At 34.4% G+C, this 21221-nt stretch overlaps 1 long non-coding RNA gene across 1 annotated transcript; it reads right to left on the reverse strand.

Annotated features, from left to right (window-relative positions):
• Positions 1–602: 602 nt before the first annotated feature.
• LOC126738783 (uncharacterized) lies at positions 603–10368 on the reverse strand. The gene is made up of 3 exons (XR_007661442.1): positions 9559–10368; positions 1686–1854; positions 603–801 (listed from the first exon to the last, which is right to left on the reverse strand). It is a non-coding gene; the product is annotated as an uncharacterized LOC126738783 (long non-coding RNA).
• Between the last annotated feature and the right edge of the window lie 10853 nt (positions 10369–21221).

A 21221-nucleotide genomic window follows, 5' to 3' on the forward strand; every position in this document is an offset into this window, starting at 1 on the left:
ACCAGTATATTTCACATATACTGATGTAAAGGCAGGCTTCACCAAAAATCTATACTCCTTATTTTACCATAGACCGTTTAAACCACAACTAAGTAGTAAGAATAATGGTTGCTTCACTAACAGGCCAATGCCCATTAAATAAACACCTTAAGAACACCTTAAAAATCATGGATAATAACCTTTGCTTTCTCTGTCAGAAGGAGGAAGAAGCCTCTGAACATTTATGATGTCACTATAAAGGTTCACGTATCAAAGACAACAAGATGTATGAACGAACCATTGTGATGTCTTGGAAGTTAAATTAAAAAGTCCGGCTTAAATAAAGAGCTCTAAGATGAAGGTACAATAAGTTTTAATACAGGTTGAGGTATCATAGGGCTTTCGTCTGTTCTAATCTAATCTAATTTAATTTCTCATTTCACCCATCTCGACTTATATCTTTGTCGCACTGTCTACGGCAGCACCTTTTGTAACTGCAAACTAAAAGTATAGAGAAAGAGACCTATCAAGTACTGTGACTTTAATTGGAAGAAAACGACTGATTTACTTTCAGAATAATTATATATAACTTAGAGAAACAATAGCGGTAACTTAGCCGTCTAGAATTTCTTATCTAAAAAATTTATACAAGTCATCCAACCTAATCCAAATATCACCTACAACCATCGAATTCCATCGAGTCTGCCGTTGCATCAGGCAGGGGATCGTCTACGCTTTCGTCAAACTGACACTAGTTTATCGTTTAGTAGATAATCAATCTTGGACCCGTCAAACGCATGTCCGATGTGGAATCCCTCTTGCCTAAAATAAATACGATCATACAAAGTGTTATAAATCAGGAGTTTAAAGGCGCAAATTTAAAGAATTGGCAATGCTTTTGATATATGTAATTTATTCGTAAGTAGACTATTTTTCGATTTGAGTATTTGATACCTGGTCTAGAATTAAAAGTTAAGTAAGTTATCCATAGACCTTTATTGTGGTTTTCAAAATAATATACTGGACGATAAATAAATATTTCTGTTTGTCAAGATTTGACCAACATATAAGCTGACTTTAAAATACTTATAAATCGATAATAAAAAGGCCTAAAAATTAATAACTAACTAGGGCAGTAAAAACAGTAAAATAAGCTAAGACATTGAACATTTATAATGAGAAAAAAACATATAAAAAATGCAGCAAACTGCATCCAATGACGTCAAATTAATTAGGAGGTGGCGCCTTCATATATTCTTTAATCAAATAAAATAATTTAGATGAAATTTTTTTTTGTATTATAGTTATGGTAGATTATGACATGAAATACTGTTCTTAAAACGTAACAAATCGCTTATTTCTCTCAAATTATCAATTCTTTAAAGATTTTTGCCTTCAATTCTTTAAATACAGGTAGTCAATTGATATTCTGCCTCCATAATGGTGTTGTAGCACATATTCCCAATGATATTATATACTTTAAGCATGAACGATAAATCCAATTATTTCTGTGATCACATTATATATGAAGTCCATTTCAGGATTAGAATAACTATATTGAAGCGTTTCCCTTTTCTTAGGTATGAATTAAAATAATAGAAAGTAGTCAACTCATTTATTTAAACCCTTCACTATGAGAGCACGATTACTCACGCCTAATGAAGATATTTATTTTCACAGTATTTATTTACAACTATTTATCTTACCTCTGTATTTACTCATATTATATACTATTTTCGCGTCAATATTCCGAACTGCACTAAACTGACAACTGACTATTATTGGCGATGCGGCTGCTTATATACTCGATACAACGCTGTTCCGAAGCTTCTCGGCAACTTTTGAGTTGTCGTGCAAAGTGCGACTTGTGTCATTCTGAAATAACGGATAATCAGCTGGTTTCTGAGTGTTTACAATATATAATACAATATCTACATGCCATGCAAAATGTATGTAAGTAACATGGATTGCCTCACAATTTGCAGCTTCTTATTTACAATTGTAAGTTTATCTAATACTATAAATATCACTCGCGCTGCTTTTCGCTGTCTAACCTTGATAAGCAAGTTACCTATTAGACATACCGCATTATTCTTGATCCTTAAAAGAGTTTTATATTTTGAATATCAGGGTATTTTCTTATTTTTCACTTATCCTTTTTCTATGCATAATGTATGATATCTCGTTTACATGCTTTTCACTTTCGACAAGGGAAGTGCGCGGCGCAAGTATAGTAGTACCCAGAGTTATAAGAATAGTAAAAACCAAAAAAAATCGTAAAAACCAACCAGCCTCACTTCTAGTGGGGTCAACAGAACAGTAGGAGCTGGCTGAGTCTACCCACCCAACCTTAACTGACAAGCAATTCTAGCAGCTGTTACAGACAGTTTTCCACACACTCACCAATAGATAAACTTCCATAAACATCATTGGCATGTGTAGGTGACAAGCTGAAATTCAAGCTTTTCTGGAGAAGCTTTTCTCACCATCTTGAAGTTCTTTTTATAAAAGAAAGATTCTTGAAGCCTTAACATCGCTTCTCGTTGGCCAACAATAGTATCATCACGACAGACATACGCGACGGAACGGGTGGTGGACCTTAATAGCAAATAAAAAGTGGAATCTTTAGTCCTGATCCAACATTAAAGGCTACCGCAAACAGTCCAAATGGCAAATAATTTGGACTGGCAATTAGCAGCTAACTGATTTTTTTCATTCAGATAATCGAACCATCTCAGGGGGAGACTTAAACGCTAAGAATATCGAATGGAATTGCTCTATCAATCAAAAAATATTTCCAGCCAGCTTCTTCAAACAATGGCAGCAGCTATCCGGCTCAACATATATGGTTGATCCAAAATAAAAAATCGCCTGCTCATATACATGGTAATCGTATGGTATGGAATGGAATGCCAAACCATAACACCGCACTAATCTAAATGGTAACTAACAACAACATCCAATACCTTGAAAGAGCTGCTGGCCTTTTGACTTGCAATATTACCTTTGCTGTATGCCGATGCTCTTCAGGCTACTCAGAGGGAACTTTTTCCTTGTCTCCAAAACCTATCTGCCAGACTACCTTAAAATAGACATTGGCATCCAAAACCACCTTTGTCGACTTACCATGACGTCCAATGACTTGCTTCTCAAGCGCTAATACAATCTCTCTAATCGACGAGTAAGAACTATGAGTTTCATTCTGACACAGGGGGTCAAAAACTCGAAGAAATAGAACAGCAACTTCCTGGTACATCCTGAACAGCTTTTTCGCCTTGCCCGTAATCAAACCAAAGACACTAAAAAACCTCTGCCCTAACTCCAAGCCAATCAGAACCGAATCTCAGACTCAAGATGGAAGTTCTTGCTTCTTGGAATCGGAATTTGCCCCCAACCCTTCAACTAACTCGACTAACGAAGACAGAATCTTTCGCCACCGGATTTAGACGCCTAACAGCCCTACCACATCAGCTACGACCACAATTGCCGCCGACATTCAACCAGAACATAATTCATTAAGTCCACGTAAAGCCGAAAAGGACGTCGATCCACCTGTTCAATCCTACTTTAAACCAGCTTAAGAGCAAATTAAAGATCTTGTACAGCTTCCGCTTTTCTCATATATTGCAAATGTTTAGGGTCGCTTTCTACGGCTTCACTTCCACCACTATTATAGCAATTACCGTTATTATCACGGTAAGTGCTCCTCTGAGCTGGCAGGCCTGATTCCACCCAGGGCTGTTCCGGCAAGAAGGACGCGTCTAGCAGTTGCGGCTCATCAACATCGAGTCCACCTGCCTACCCCAAGGACGTCGCTGCATCGGGACTCATTCATCTGGAGAACATCTTCTTGTGGAACGGGCTTCCACCTCACATATTTCCCGACGCATACAACCTGCAGCGATTCAAGATAAATTCCCACAAATATCTTCGCGCAAGCACCACTCCAAGAGTGACATAGGACTTTCCTTTTGTGCTTGTGTTTACCATAAAAAAAAAATAGTACTAAAGGAATCTTTACTGTCCCCTCTCCTGTTTAATCTTTTCATTTCCGACCTTCCTACACAGACAGGCATCTGCAATCATGTTCCAGTACGCTGATGACACCGCTCCTAGAAAAAGCTGGATCACCTCACGTCTCCAATGCCACCTCCTCTTACTTCGAATATGGATAGATCAGTGGTAGTTGTTGGTCAATTTCAGAAGAGTTGTTCTTCAAGAAGACATGTGACAGAATTTGTGGTTTGGATTAGATTGACTCAACTTCCTGCCCAAACGTTTTTCACAATTTCAACCATCTGGAATAAGATCAAAACTAGCTTCAAATGGCTGGAATACACAGGATATCCTGCGAAGTAAGGGCAAAAATCCATTATTTTTGTTCTTTATGTAAATTCAGGTCGAAAATGTCAAATAAAAAAAACAAAAATATGGGTTCACAAATGCTTCCATCCTATCGAAAAATACAATGCTATAATAATATTTATCTTTAGCATGACATTCTATCCTATTTGTTATTCTGTTACAGTAGTTGCATCAGTTTGAAAGAAATTTGCACAAATTAGTGTCATATTTCTTCTTACAAATGAAGAATACGTATACGCATATTGTAACGAAAGTGGTAGAGTAGTAGTGGTATTCAAATCGAAAGATACCTGATAGACGAGTACTTAATTAATTTCCAAATGCTTCTTTCATACGTCATACGTTCATCATCAGATGTCCAAGATGTAATACTGGACAGTTTTAACTAGTGTTCGCAGAATATCACATGGTACTGGTTTTACCCGAATGACTCTTCTAGAAGGAGAGCGTCCAATCTCCCCCGGTCAACACACGCAAAATACCTTGGTGTCATATTAAACAGCAAACTTTCATGATCCTGCCATGTCAAATACCATGCAGGAAAAGCCAAGGGATGGTAACATTTTGTTGTATATAATACGTGTATTTTTGATAGTTTCGTGTTTTATAGTTTGTATAGTGTTTTTGGCTTACCATTTGCTATTTATTTATTGCTGTTTTTAAATTGGTCAACCAAAGACCCACTAACACCGTGTCGAGGACTTGAGTTTGTCGAGTGAAAGTCCTTTTGATAAAAATGTTACAGGATTAATTTACCTCTTCCAGGAAAACGATGACCTTATAAATAATAAGAACTCTAGCTTTAATGACATCCAAATTTCACCATTACCACTTTCGAAGATATTGAAGAATTCAAGGGCGTATTCTTCAATATCTTTAAATAACAATGCTCCATCTCTGCTTAAGAGATCTACTGATTTGCACAAGAATACTTTATTCACACTAGACAGGTATGACACAAAAAAAAGAAATATAAGTACAGGCAGAGTTAGTACCTTCTATTAGATTAGCTTTATAGTACTGTATTTCTAAGTTGTCAACCTTCAGTTTTGTTCCATATGTTTTCTTTAAGCTTTTTTGGGGAGAAGTGTCATGTTTTTAATATTGTAGTTTAATTGAACTCGAACGTGCCCTAAGACTTTACATTTGTGATGACGCTAGGCACTCCGTATAAAGTTAATCTAGGTTAAGTTAGGAGACAAGTACTTTAAGATCTGGCAGTCTTTTTTCTAAGACTAGTTTTTCATATAAGACTATTTTCCTAAAAATAAATACAATAGAATTGTATTGCTTCCAAAGTAATACAATATATACTTATAGCAATAGAATACAGGGATTACAAGGAAAAATACCTTTAAATAAAAACAAAATAAAGAAATCTGCTGAACCATAAAGCACTTTTTACAAAAATTACAGTTAAAAAATAGGTAGCGAAACAGAATTAATTAATATAAAAAACTATAAGCAGTAACGTAAGAAATTGGCTATAGTTATAACCTATAGAAACTAATTACTAACCTAAATATACAACAATAAATAATTACATAAACCAAAACCATATAATATGTATCATAAGAAAAATAAAATACTAATTATTGATTATAGAACCTTTAGTTCTAAAGAGAAAAATAATTACAACTTCCACACTAGCCCCAGTGATCAGTCCCTAATACAAAATATAAATGAAGCTTCTAAGTCGAAGAATATTTAAAAAGTAATGAACAACAGGTTTAACTTTTTGAGGTATTATGTTGTTTAAAAAGCATATAAAGTTGTGCAGACTAAATACAACCTTATCAGAAGAAATTAGGCCCTGACGAAGAGGGGCGCACTCAAAAAAAGTCTGCATTACATTTGCGTTACATATAGTGCACAAATCGTCAAGATTTATACAGTAAAAAAATCCAACAAATGTAGCCTTAAAAAAACGGCAATTGGCAGTCCGAACTTGGCAAAGAAACTTTAAATACTTAATAAAAGAAATTCTCTTAATTTGTAAATAGTTTTTTGGCTTTTGGACGTTTAAAAAACAGCTATAAAAGAGAGGAAATGCTAAAGCAGATGTAAATTCAAGATCTTTTTGAACACAAACCTGTTTAAATTTATCCAAAATACATATTAAAACCGTGTTGTTAGTTTCAAACATTATTAGACCTATAAATATTTTAAGTATTATATCCTTTAATAATATTCTACTGGAAATAAACCACTGTGTACCAAATATAATAGACGTTTATATTTTTAATTATTTTATACTAAACTTATTCAGGTTAAAAAAAAATGCTTGTATAAGTATGGGCGCTACTATATCTTGCATTGGAATACTTTTGTGAATCGAATGATTATTCAAAGAATAATTTCTGCTTCTCGATCATTTAACCTCTTGAGTGTCGCTTTTGATTCTCGGCTCTTATTTTTAAATTAAAACTGTCTATTACTATGACTATTATGCCTACAATAGTTTAAAACAAATAAAGGATCGAGTGAACTACTACTACTAAAGTCATTAAGTGTTTTAATAAATTATATTTAAATTTTGTAAAAAAAGTCACTTCATAGTTCATATTATCAAACCTATCTGATTGGAGAAACAGTATACCTTAGGCCTGTTAATTACATCCTTAACGTTGCCAAAGACACGAGGCACAAAGGCCCACCTTAACCCCACCGTTATTATTCTGAAACGACGTTAATGCGCGTTTAATGGCGTCACATATTGCGATCCCTAATTGTCCGTTTCACGCTTCTGTATTTAATAAAGCACAACTGCGAATTCTATATTGTTCTTTAGAGCATTTGCCTGGCCGGATTAAAGCAAATAATGAGTTTAATTTTGAGCTCCTCTCCCGAGCCCGGGGCGCTAGCCTCGTTTATGGTTAGCTCTAACTCTTTTGCAGCCGAAGTTGGCTGAATATATATTTCAGTGAAAATATATTTGTGTTCATTGGCATACAGTAGAATTCACGGTTAATTGCTGTTCTAGCTGAGAAAGTAATGTTGCGCCCTTTCTACTGACTATTTTATTAAATACACTACACTAAGCAAACACAACGCTTAACAGCACAAAACACAGAAATATAGAGAAATGGTGGTTGCATGCAAACTGATTCTGAAGTTCTTTTGATAAATAAGGTAGCGTCCTCTCGCTTGGCAACGGAAACTACTAAAATTTACATTGCATATCACTCTTCATGTTTTTCTTGTAATGGAAACTGAAGAAAATTTAAAAAATCTTTTATTACTATGTATCTCAGAACCATTTAAAATATAAATACTCTTACATCAAGGAAACAATCAAGTTAAAAATTAAATACTTATGGTACAGCTTCTGTCGAAAATGTTAACTTTAAATTGAAAATTATCTATTACAGCATTCCACTGCAATCCTAGGACCTTTAAAGATGCTTCATTTGCATTACAAGAATCAAAATTTACCGGATTTATGGCTACCTGATGAGGTAATAAATCATTAAGAAGTTCCGGGCAATTTGAAGACCATTTTTGAAGTTCAAGCCCTCCCTTGAGCAACACAGCTATAAGTTCAGTTTTAAGAGACAGCGCAGATTCAAGCGATGACGTTCCCCCAACGTAATCATCTACGTACATGCTAGAGCGAATAGTTTCAGCTGCCAATGGATAGGTAGCTTCTTCATCATCGGCCAATTTTAATAAAGTTTTAATAGCAATATAGGGGGAACAAGTTAAACTATAAACCAGTCTTTTGATACGGAAGTCCTGGACAGGTTCATCTGGAGAGAATCGCCAAAGAATGCGCTGATAGTTCTGATGATCAGGAGCAACACCAATCTGCCGATACATTTTAGAAATATCAGCAGTAAGAACAAATTTGTGGTAACGAAAACGAAGCAAAATAGATACCAAATCGTTCTGCAGTTTTGGACCACAATACAAGGTCTCATTTAAAGAGGGTAGGTTAGGCAAATGAGCAGATCCATTAAAAACTACTCGTAATTTTGTAGTTAAGCTCTCAGGCCTAATTACACAATGATGTGGAAGATAAAAGCAATTAGATAAGGCAGGAGATACCGACTCCATGTGGTCTAAGTCAAGAAATTCCTGAATAAACTGACGATATAATTCATAGGTTGGACGATGTTATATGAGTTTGCGCTCTAAAGAATAAAACCTTTGGAGAGCTAATGAACGTATATTACCAAATGTAGGATTTTCCTCTTTAAAAGGCAATTTGACAATAAATCTACCAGAGTCAGATCGTTGGTATGAATCTAAAAATATCTTTTCACACTGAATCTCGTCTGACGATAAATGATGTTGTTGAGGAATTTGCTCAAGGTCCCAAAATTGTTTAACTTGAGATTCCAATGAAATAGGAACATCAATTTGGCAAAATAACGTGGTCACTGATAAAGGTCCGGGGGTTGAAATAGGTCCCATTAAGATATAACCAAAAACAGTATTTACAGCATCAGGCTGACCTGATTCACCCCGAATGCGCCCATCTAGTAGCAGGTTAGAAAATATATCAGCTCCTAGAAGAATATCTACAGCATCTGGGCAATGAAATCCTTCATCCGCCAATCGAATTTTAGAAATATGTGACCAATTTTCAATATTAAATCGATGCCTTGGTAATTCTTCACAAATTTTGGGAAGAACAAATGCATCAAGGTCAAAGGTAGGATTAGCTTTATGCAAAAGTCGAAGAGAAAGAGTAACAGCGTGGTAAATGCGAGATTTCATAGAGCCGAGTCCATGTAACTGCACTGAACTTTGCGTAGAACGCAGACCTAATCTTTTGACACATTTGTCAGTAATAAATGAGGTCATACTTCCACTATCCAATAAACAACGTAGCGGCTGATAAATACCACGATTATCGAGAATTTCCACGCGGGCGGTAGACAAAAGTATGCTAGAATGAGATGAAGTAAAACCTGTATGCACAATAGGCAACGAAGGCTCACTTGAGGATTGAGCTTGCGAAATTAGAGGAATATTTTGAGAATTTGAAGTCGAAGTGGAAGTTGATCCAGCTCGAAGGACCAATGGTTGATATGGTAAGAAAAAAAAGAACTTTTTCTTTTGTTTCTCTTTTGTACAGTTGTTATTTATCTTTTTAGTTAAGCACAAGGTGGATTTAGATAATTCAGTGAGAGATTTAAAGTGGACTGTATTTATGTGATTAAAAGTAAATGTAGAAAGGTCGAAAAACCAGCCTTGAAAGATCCTTACCTTAAGGTATCTGTATCCAGCTTCAGCAGGCCTGCTCTTGACTTATTTGGTCTTCTAATTCGGGTTGAATCACTAAGAGTGGTTGCGGGTTTTTAAATCACGGTCTGTGATGCGGTAATATTAAGACATTAGTTGCGGAAATAAACGTATAGATCACGACACTGGAATCAATACGCGATGATAAAGTGCTAACAAGGAAGTCGTCTTCTCTCTGGTCTTCGTTCAGCACAAACCAAAGGAATTTAGAAATTTAAAGGCTATCGTACAGGCGCAGATTTGTTGTTATTAAGACTTAATATAAAAATATTAATTAAATTGGTTATAATAAAAGGAGAAAATTAAATTAAATGAAATAGTAGTTTTAATTTGGAGAGAAAACAAAGAAATATTATAAAAAGAAAAAATTTAAACTATTTGGACGTTCAAAAAATTGTGGACGGACCAACTTAAAAAAAGGAACTTCGGTAAAAACGATTTTGACAATTTTCGATTTTTTTCGGATAACTTCGGAAGTACCCGGAATTTTAAAATTTTTTAAACGTCATTTTATCAAGCTCCAAATTGCGCAACTTTGCCTCGATTTAACCGACCCTGTAACTCATACGGTTTCCGAGATCCCAATGGTCACCCTCGAATTTCGAACACCCTGTACATTAATATTTCGATCATTACAAGCAAATCACGACTTATATGCAAATAGTTTAAAGGGAAATCACCCACGCGTTAACAAACGAGTATCAAAATTCCATATGCAACGCACAGTGGCTTAGACAGTGCAGTCGGCCCGATATACCGAAAGATAAATTGAAACTCGATACGACCCATCGATCATCGTGGGTAACATATAACTGAAGGCGTGTCTCCCTCTCTCTCTTTCTCTCGACCCTGATGATTAATGCTTTTCGTGGTCAAAACGCTGGTTCCCTACAAATCAGTCGCAGCCAAAGCATGTGGTTCTTATAATGGGTTCGTCGCCTACACTTCTATAAACAATATATTTTATCTATCTCAATACATCGGAAGTAATGGAAAGATAAATAGTGCTTAATATTGGACTTAGTCCTGCTTTGAATTTTAATTTGAAAATAATTTTTATGAGTGTAAATATAAGCGGTTATCGGGTTAATGGATTTTCGCGGAAACTCAATTATTGCGCCCTGCAATTGTCTAACGTAATTAATATCATTGGGAATAAACTTATTATTTATTTTATTTGACCCCACATTCAACTCACTTAGGTTGAAGCGTAACAATTTCTTTCTCAGTTGTCTAAAGTTGAGTTCTTAACTTTATTTCAAACTCATTTTTTGGCTTTGTTTTAATATTAGGAGCAAGGTGTTTGACTGTGTCATCCATACCATTCTCAAATACCATAAAATAAGATACCGAAGCCTTTTTGATAATATTTGATACGTAAGTCAGGAGGAAAAAATGGACTGTATTTTATAGCGGGCTGGGAAGGGCGGGAAGACTTTTCTTCACAAATGAATGATGAAAATCTTTTGTCAAGAGCTATGCATTTCAATGAGTTCACTCATCATCATCAGACTCTAATAATTACATAGCTGTGATGTTTACAAGAAAAACATTTTTTTTGAAAATAATAATAATACGTGTATTTTTCCATAGAAATATATTAAATCAATAAAGGTTTAATAGCATATCTATAAAGTAGGGATGTTTCAAGGGTAAAAAGGATAACAACCTAAAAACAAAAACAAATGGTTATAAAATTTAATCTAGTTATAATTAACTCACTTGTAAAGTAGAGATGTATTAATGAGGGGCAGTTTACCATAAGCTAAAAATTAAAAGAACACTCATAAAGTAGGGACGTTTTAAGGAAGAAAAGGATATACATACTTCCATAACAAGCTGAAAATGAAAAAACATTAATAAATTAGAGAAAAATAGAAGGAGGGAGGAGCCTACCACCTCATACCACCAAAGTATGACTGGGTGTATACCTCGGTGCCTCATGAATGTGCCTCAAATGAAACCCTTTTTTTTTTCATGTAAACATCACAGCTATAAAGTGTTCCAGTCTCGAAATGCATAACTCTTGACAAAATGATCGGCATTTTCATTTGTAAAGAAAAGTTTTCTCGCCCTTCCCAACTCGCTATATTATAGCTACTCCACTTTAAGAATGGACAAAAAAAGACTGTAGGGAAACTGAAACTAATATTCGCCTCATTTATCTCAGTAATACAAGAAATCACCTTTCCTATGTAGTAAACAGGCTTTGATTTTGTGTCTTCTGGTTTAAATTCAACCAGAACATAATCTTCAACCTCTGGAAATTTTGACAGATCTTGGATCCACTTCAGGTTCAAGATGTTCAGATGATGCATCACAATGCCATTCTTCATCATCTTCATCACTGTCTTGAATCTTTGGCTTTACACTTTTCTTTTTCTATACATCTATTGAGCTTAAAGTTATTGTTTTTCAGCCTCTTCCATCTCAAGTTTTTGAGTATCGGTGAGTATCATGCTTTTTCCCTTTCGTCTACCTTTGGATGTCTCTCGGCTCAGCTTTAGGAAACTGGCGAATCTCTTCCAAGGTTCTAAATCTATTTGCGTTTAATTTAGTTTGATCATCAATTGGTTCCCAAGGAGGAGTTTGATTCCCCGGTTCTAGTTGAGGTCTATCAGTGACTGAGCATGGCAAAAAGTCAATATCTGTAACTATTTCTCTGTCAAAGGAAAATATTCTGCATTTTTTAAAAGCGGAGGTAATATTTGCTGAAGTCATTGTTTTTTGATATGCTTTCTCCACACAACCTGCAACTTGATAAATAGTAACTGGCTTTCCAGGATGATGCATCAGCCAGCTATCTATAGCAGCATTATAAGCAATACTGAAAAATGCCAACGTCTAAAGGTTGCATCTTATTGGTCGAGTGTGGTGGAAATGTCACAATAGTGACGCAATTTTCCTTAGCAAGATTGATAATCTGGATGGATAGATGACTCTTATGATTGTCCTAAAGTAAAAGACTTGGATTTTCTTTCGAACTAGAGATGTGCTTAATAAAGTGCTCCATTACTTTTAAACATAAGGCGGCATTCATCCAACCAGACGGAGACGCCAGACCTAAAGTACCAGGCGGATCACCAACAATCATGTGTTCTTTGAAGTGAACCCGTGGAAAAACCATGGAGAGAGATGATTTCCTGCAGCACTTACTATTGCACATGTTGTTACAAGAATGCCCTTTTCACCACTTCTAACTTTATTGACTTGTTTTGCTCCTTTTTCGGCTAAAACTATAGCCGATTTTTGAACAGTCACTGTAGCCTTTTCATCAAGATTAAAAATATGCGTCCCATTGCTAAATCTTTCATTGCGTTTCATTGCTTTGCATAAAATATTAAAAAACATATTAACGTTATGCTTATTAAAGGATGTGGCTCGTGACAGACTACATCCTTCTGGAGTTCTTAAAGAAACATTTGGATTTCTTCTTATGAAATTTCTTATCCACTCCTCTCCTGCTATTTTATTAACGGACCATTTCGGAGGCATCTTCAAATGGTTTATGAATGCTAGCTCATAAGCCAGTTTACGGCAATCACGAAGAGGGAGCCCATAAAACATCTGAGAGCATTTAATAATATAATCAGCCAGCATTTTTTCTTGCTCGGTATTAAATACTTTATTAACTGGATAATTAGGTGTATACCGAATCAATTAATCCTGACTGGATTTTCTCTTTCGCACATATCTAAAAATAGATATTGTATGTATTTGGTAAGTATGATTAACTAACTTTTTTTACCTAGATAAGGTCTGGAAACTTAAATTTTCTACAGATCTAGTGCTACGTCCGCTAAGCACAGCTTCAACTGCCATTTTCATAGTTTTCTCGGAAAATGTTCCATAGTTTGTTTTCCTTGGTCTATTCCTTGGCATTCTAACCACTTTTTTTAAAAAACTCTAAAAAAAAGAAGCGAGTTTTATATTTTTTAATAATATCTGGGTAACAATGAGACTTGTCTCAATGTATCCGTCTCACTATTACCCATTGTCACTAAAGCTAAAAAAAACATCATAACCCTAACCTCAAATTTCTTTTGCTCTATTGAACTGCCTTATTCTGTTAGCTAATCTACACATAACTTTATGGTAATACTAACAAACTGCTAAATATTCAACTTAATTTTACAAAAAAAGTCTCAACTTACCTGTTGATATTTACTTTTTGCACACGAAAGGCACGTGAACGCGACAGAATTTAATTCAAACACGAATGAAAAACAAACGGATAGGAAATCGGGAACTGTCAATGTAGCTAAGATACACAAGTAGTGACATCTCTTGACTGGACAAATTTCAAATGTCTTACTGTTCCCTGTGTCTTACTGTTACCCAGTTTCCCCCATTTTAATTTTGATAAATGGAAAAAACTTATTTACAGGCTTTCTGCTACACTTCTTGAACCAGGCTGAGGGAACGAGGGTTTAATGATAAAAGAGGTTAACACCAGTTAATATAATAAATAATACTTAGATCAATAATATTAATTAAAGTTTCGTAAACTTATAATTCTCAATTTAAAATCATTTTTCTTTCGTATAAAACATTTATTTTTCATGATACTTAATCCGTGTTTTCCAAACCGGTTCTCGATAATAATAGTTAAATCGGCCTGTCCGCTTTATACCCCAATTACAAACTCGATTTCTTTTTTTTTGTGAGAGCTTTGCGGAGCCAAAATTATCGGCAACATAAAATTATAATTGCAATTACAACAAACATCAGATTAAACGATTATTATACAATGGGACAAACGACACAATTGTGTCGATCTGGCAAAGCGCGAAATTCTGCCAACGAACGCTGTTAAGTTTTATTGAAACAACTGGGATTTAATATAAACGGGATTTTGTCGGCGCAAATAAGCGTTTAATTCATAACTGGAATCCGAATCTGGGATGTGGACCACCTAAACCGATCGTAATTTGGACTCCATTGTGTTTGTCCTCTCAATTATATTATTTTAATCATCGTGTTTGCACATTCTGCATTTTGCCTTGTACCGCTGTGCTTTGGCTTGCGTTTTCAAAAACTCTTGCGCGGACCGGATGCTTTACATAAAATGAAATTACATTTAATTTTAATTACGTTAAAATGGTGTTGTGGGTTCAAATAAAATGCCTGCTTTAAACTGAACTTAATGGGTTTTAAAGCATCTCTTAAAAAACATATCATTTTATTTAATTTTAACGTTTAGCATCGTCTTTCGTTGCTTAGTATTTTTTTATTTTTTACATTCAGTCAGATTTTTGTTCAATATTTATCAAAATACAGGTTATAATTACCATGATACGCTAAACCAACTCAACATTGATTCTCTATCTATTCACCGCACACATTATGACTTAATAATGTAAGACCCTGTTTACTTTCTAAAGAGTTATGGTCGTAACAACTTCATCACAAGATCTATCTAACATACACCTTCTTTAGAGTTATTCTATCCCTTACTTAATTTCAAAAATTGTATTAAATCCTTTATATCTGGTTTATTATAAAAAATATAATGACGAAATTCTTGGGTGGCGTAGGAAATAGGCTTGGATAAAATAAAGTAAATAACTTAGGCCCATTTTTTTAAATAATGCCGAGGTCACCTTTTGTTTTTCCTTATGGGCGCCATATTGAATCTTTGCATTTTCAAATTCCTTTTTAGAAAAAATCGTTAACCATGGATAGACATGTTTATGATCGATCCAGATAAATTATTAAATTTTACAAAATTAAGATTTCATGACTGTCAATACAGGCATGCAATCTTTTTCCTATCGATTGTCTTACCCGTTGACATTCGAAGATTCTACAATTCTGTTTCTTAAATAATAATTCTCGTTCACAATCAGCGTCGCATAAAGAAGCGATTTGAAATAAAAATAAATAATCCAGAGGATTTAGGTCTGGGGATCGTGCTGGCCATAACTGGGAAAAAGTTTTATTAGGATAGTTTCGGGCGACAAGACTAAAATGAGCAGATGCATTGTATTTCTCGTTGCTAGTGGTCGTTCTTCTAACAAACCTGGCAATGTTCCTTCTAAAAAGGGTCACCATTCATTCGAAGAAGTCCGATAAGATAATCACGAAGAATTCCTGATATTTACCAAAAACTGCTGTATGGGGATTTCACGTAGTCCTAAAGTTTCTGATGATTTCCCGTAAAAAAACTTGTGTCATCTGTGAATAGAATCGCATAGATAGATAGTATATTATTAAAAAAAAAATTGTACGCTTGAGACCACACGACTGAATTACAACTTCTTTAGTTCCATTCATAATATGTATATTGTTGCACAATTTCGGTGCGTAATTTCTTCTTAGCTGATGGTCCTGGAGCACCACTTTCATATTCAGAGTCTTTAACATTTCCTGCCATTATGTCGTATTATTCCACCGAAAATTCACAAAATATGAATTTATAATTTTATTCACTTTAAACGTAGGATAATTAATACATTGAACAACAAAAATTAATTTATAAAATTGTTCAAGAACCAAATTAAATAGTGAAATAATCAAGAAGGCATGATCTGCGTTCCCCACTATTTTCGTCTGTTCAACGTCGGATCGAATAGTATGGGAGCACAATCATTTTAGTTTCACGCTTGCTTCAATACCCGTGACGCTGAGAAGTGGCATAGTGCGAGCGCAAATATATTTTTTTAACTATGACGAGTTATAAGTGCATAAGTAGATGCTGTTCTTCTGTGAACACAGAAGTAACCTTTTTTGGTCTTCCAAGTGATCCTTTAAGGTAAACGTATTTAATTTATTTAGTTTTAAATAGTATTAGAGTTAATAATTTTTTAGATGTGACAGGCACTAAAGATGCGTCAATCAATTACATTACAAGCATAAAATCATCAAGCATAGGAACACAAACTTCATCTGCATTGACTGCCAATAGCCCAAGAAAACTGAAGTTGCGATACCAAGTCAAAGACCTAAAAAGGAATGTATTAAAACAAAAAAGCAATTTGAGCAGGCTAAAGCGATTAACCCGAAACTCGATAGTTTTATTAAATTATGTGACAGCTTTTTAAATAAAACATTATCTGAAATAATAAAAGTTCAAGCTAAATTACAGCATAAAGTAGGTAAAGCTAAACGATATCCAGATAGTTATAAACAGTTTGCTTTAGTTTTGTATTTCTTGGGGCCAAAAGCATATAGATTTCTCGCAAAAATATTAAATTTACCTACTAAACGTACTCTGGAAAAAATGACACAAAGTATTGTTTCAAAACCAGGACTATAAACGAACAAACATTGAATTCTCTTGCTATTTAAGTTAAAACTATGTCTGAACTTGAAGTATTGTACCATATGTATTGATGAAACATCTTTAATATCTTATCTTTATTTTAATTTAGCAAAAGATGAAATTGTAGGCTGGGAGGAAAAAATGACAATAATAATATCATAGCACAAAATGTTGCTGCTATTATGGTTCGCGGACTTTTTCATAACTGGAAGCAACCACTGGCTTAGTTTTTTGTAAACTTCCAACTTAAAGCTGCAGATATTTTAAAAATATTAACTGAATGCGTTAAAAAGTTATCAGATGCTGGATAATTTATCCAAGGCTTAGTAACTGATATGGGCTATAATTTTATACAGCTTTCTAGAATGCTAAAGGTTAACGAAGAAAATCCTGAATTTCAATTGGGCGATTTGAAAATAGTTTACATTTTTGACCCTCCACATTTATTAAAGGCTATAAAAATAATTTAGTCGAAAATAATTTTCATTTTGACAACAAAGTAACGTCTTGGAAGTTTGCCGAACAATTTTATGAAAAAGATAGCCAGCAAGTGTATAGGTGTGCTCCGAAAGTTACTAAATCCCATATATATCCTAATAACTTTGAAAAGTTAAAGGTAAAACTGTCCACTCAAGTTTTAAGTCATAGTGTTGCGAGTGGAATGAATGCATATATGACTTTAGGAGCACTTCCTGTAGATGCTTTACCTACAATTGAAGTTATAGATAAATTTAATACTTTGTTTGAATTGTTTAATTCTACAGATACGTCCCACCCGAATAAATTAAAAAATGCATATCAGGGTCTTCATTATCAAGTTGAGTTTTTAAATCACATGTGGCTATTTTTAAAGAATCTTGAAATATGCAATAATAAGGAAAAAAAAATGACAAAAAAGTGTAAATTTCGTTCGTGTTGGATGATATTTATCTATGAATTGAAGTTTTATGGCAGCGTCTTTCAAATTGCGGATTTAGCTACCTAAAACACAAAAAAATAAATCAAGACTGTCTTGAAATTTATTTCGGAAATATAAGGCAACAAGGTGGAAATTGCGTAAATCCAACCCCAATTCAATTTCAAAGAGCCCATAAAAAAAAAATTGTCAGAATTTTTTACACTCTGAACATATGAACTGTGAGGACGATTTAGGCGTGCTTCTAGCTGAGCTAAAAAACGTTCCAGATGAAAATTTAAGAGAAGTAATGCCTACGCAGTCATTCCAAATATGTAAGGCAATAACTGTTTCTGATTGTGATTATAGAGAACACAGTTTAACCACACAAAATGCTTTTAAATATGTCTTAAATATTCATAAATGTCCCATTTGTGTCAGTTTTTCAGAAGAATCCGGAAACCTTGATGCTTCAAATTTATTAACTAAACTAAAGGCATATAGCAACATCGAAACTAATATTTTTGGTTGTTTGAAAACATCTAGCGAAAAATTTATGTTTTATTTATGAATTAGAAAAAAAATTTATTTCAATGTTTGATCAAATATCTACTAAACCTGGTATTTCTCATAAATATTTAAACGTTATGAGTTTAATAAAATTTAATCATCCCTGTAATAATTTCCCTCGATTATATATTGTGAAGTTATTTATAAGACTTAGGATATTTTATGCTTTAAAGTATGCTAACAGAGATTTGAAATCCTTAAAAAAATCTAGGAGAAAACTAATAAAAAAGTTCGAATTCTTAACCATTTATAATAAAATAAATATTTATTAATAGATAGTTTTTTTTTTTGAAACTGAACAACTGAAGCAAAAAAAATGCGTGTTGAAAAATAAAGAAAGTCTATGACCAATGGTGGAAATCATCCGCTACCGGTAAAGGCCTCGCTTTGGCTGGAGCCGCGCCTTTGTACGCCGCTTGGGTTACGAACTTAAAAGGTGCCGACGCAAGCTTTCGCATCTGGTTTAGGTAATCTGTGGTACTGACTTTAATATATACGAGGGTGGTCCCAGAAGTACCTGGCCTGACCTAGAGATGTCGGTAGTAGTTTGAAAAATATCAGTGTATTAGAAAGTATACAATCTATAAAGCATATGTTTTAAGTTTGAAGACGCCACGTTGTTTAGTATTTGTTTGGCAGCCATCAATAGTGACTGTTTTCAGTGAATTTGTAAAAATGGAGAAAATTGGTCATCGTTATATGATACAATACTTTTATTTAAAAGGCCTCAGCCCAACCAATATAAAACCTGAACTGGATTCTGCTCTGGGTGAGTCTGCTCCTTTGTTAACAACAGTAAACTATTGGGTAGCAGAGTTTAAACGAGGCCGTACGAGCTGCCAAGACGAGCATCGCAGTGGTCGACCAAATGAGCTGACGACTCCAGAAATTTTAAAGAAAATTCACAAAGCGGTACTAGATGATCGCCGACTGAAAGTGCGCGAGCTAGCGGACATAGTAGGCATTTCAAAAAGTGCGGTACATCGCATCTTAACTGAAAACTTTGACATGAGAAAGCTGTGTGCAAGATGGGAAAAATTTTAAATAAAAAAAAGTCAAAATGTCAATATTGTCAATGTCATTTTCTTCTTCTTCTTGTATTCACAGTTGGACTATGCTCAATTGTCTGACGTTTTTAGAATAGATAATTATCGAATTCTCTATGCCCGAGCAACAACGATGTTTATAAGGAAATGTTTATAGAGTGCCAAGGCATTAAGCGATCTTTGTCTCTTCGCTTCCTTATTCGCTTCCTTCTCTAAATAGAGAAAATTTATAGAGTCCCACGCCAGGCATACTATTAAATTTCTTATTGGAATTACCATATAAATAGTATAACATCATGCCTTGGTTGAGTCACATCTACAGTAGAGAGTCACAAATTGGGGTGGAACGTACTACACACATATTAAACCTCTAGAAGTTGTACAAATATTTTTTCAAAGGTCTTTTTAATACACCTGCCCTGGTGATGTTCTAGACAATGAAGCTCAAATAATGGGTATAAGATATTTTTCTTCTTTCTTTGCTCACACTCGAGCAAAGACAGTGTCGTGAAGACGTTTCAATTGAGTGTATGGCGAAATTTAATAGTAACAAAGCGGAATTTTTGCGTCGTTTCATAACCATGGATGAAACATGGGTCCACCACTTCACACCTGAGACAAAAGAATAATCAAAACAATGGACTCAAAAGGGAGAAGCGGCTCCAAAGAAGGCGAAAACCGTTTCATCTGCAGGCTAGGTTATGGCGTTGGTTTTTTGGGATGCGCGAGGGATAATTTTCATTGACTATCTTGGAAAAGGTAAAACTATCAACGGCGAGTATTATGCGAACTTATTGAGCAAAGAAATCAAACAAAAATGGCCGCATTTGGTTAAGAAGAAAGTGTTGTTTCATCAAGACAATGCACCAGCTCACAAATCCGTTATTGCAATGGCCAAAATTAATGAATTAAAGTTTGAATTGCTACCTCATACTCTACCACGCCAGATTTAGCCCCCTCAGATTATTTTCTGTTTCCAAACTTAAAAAACTGGCTCAGTGGTCAAAGATTTTCCAACGATGAAGAAGTGATGTCTGCAGTTAATGGCTATTTCGAGGCGCAAGACAGTTCTTATTATAAAAAGGGTATCGAACTTATAAAACATCGCTGGGAAAAGTGTATAGAGCTGAAAGGAAATTATGTTGAAAAATAAATAAATTTTTTTCCAAAATTTTCGTGTTTTCTTTCTTGGGTCGGGTACTTCTAGGACCACCCTTGTATATACAGGGTGCCGAAATTACATTGCAATATTTGCATTATAAAAATAAAACAAAAACTTCATATACAGGAATCTTGAAAAATGAATCGTTTTTATGTTACAGGGTGTTTTATAATAATTATCATTGTCAAGGAAAAAATTCGTAAAATAATCAAGAATTAATATCTTGAAAATGAGAGGTCGCATGTAAAAAAGTGTCGGATAAGAGTTACTTATTTTTTAACGCTAAATCAGATACTATTAAAAAAAATAGAGGTTTCTATGCAAAAAAGTGAAGTTGACCTTCATTTGACCTAGAAGCAGTCTACTCAAGGTCAAACCAATGACGTCATTTTATAGCCCCCTAGAAACCATTCAAACTTCACATAAAACATTTTCTGGATACATGTTTAGTTTTTGAGATATTGCGATGTCTCAAGTTAAATGAACCACTCTGTATATATAAGAACCCTATCTCTCTCTCTCTTTCTATGTTCACTAACTTTAACAAGTGATTATAATAAAATGATTTAGGGAATTAGGAGATCAACGGAGGAAACCTGGAGAACATCACGAATGAATTTATTTTAGATAGAGTCCTCACTCTGTATCACTTATCAAAATGTATTAAATAATACAAAAATAGGTGTTTAT

This window comes from Anthonomus grandis, chromosome 7, assembly GCF_022605725.1.
Source record: "Anthonomus grandis grandis chromosome 7, icAntGran1.3, whole genome shotgun sequence".
Classification (NCBI taxonomy): Eukaryota; Metazoa; Arthropoda; class Insecta; order Coleoptera; family Curculionidae; genus Anthonomus; species Anthonomus grandis.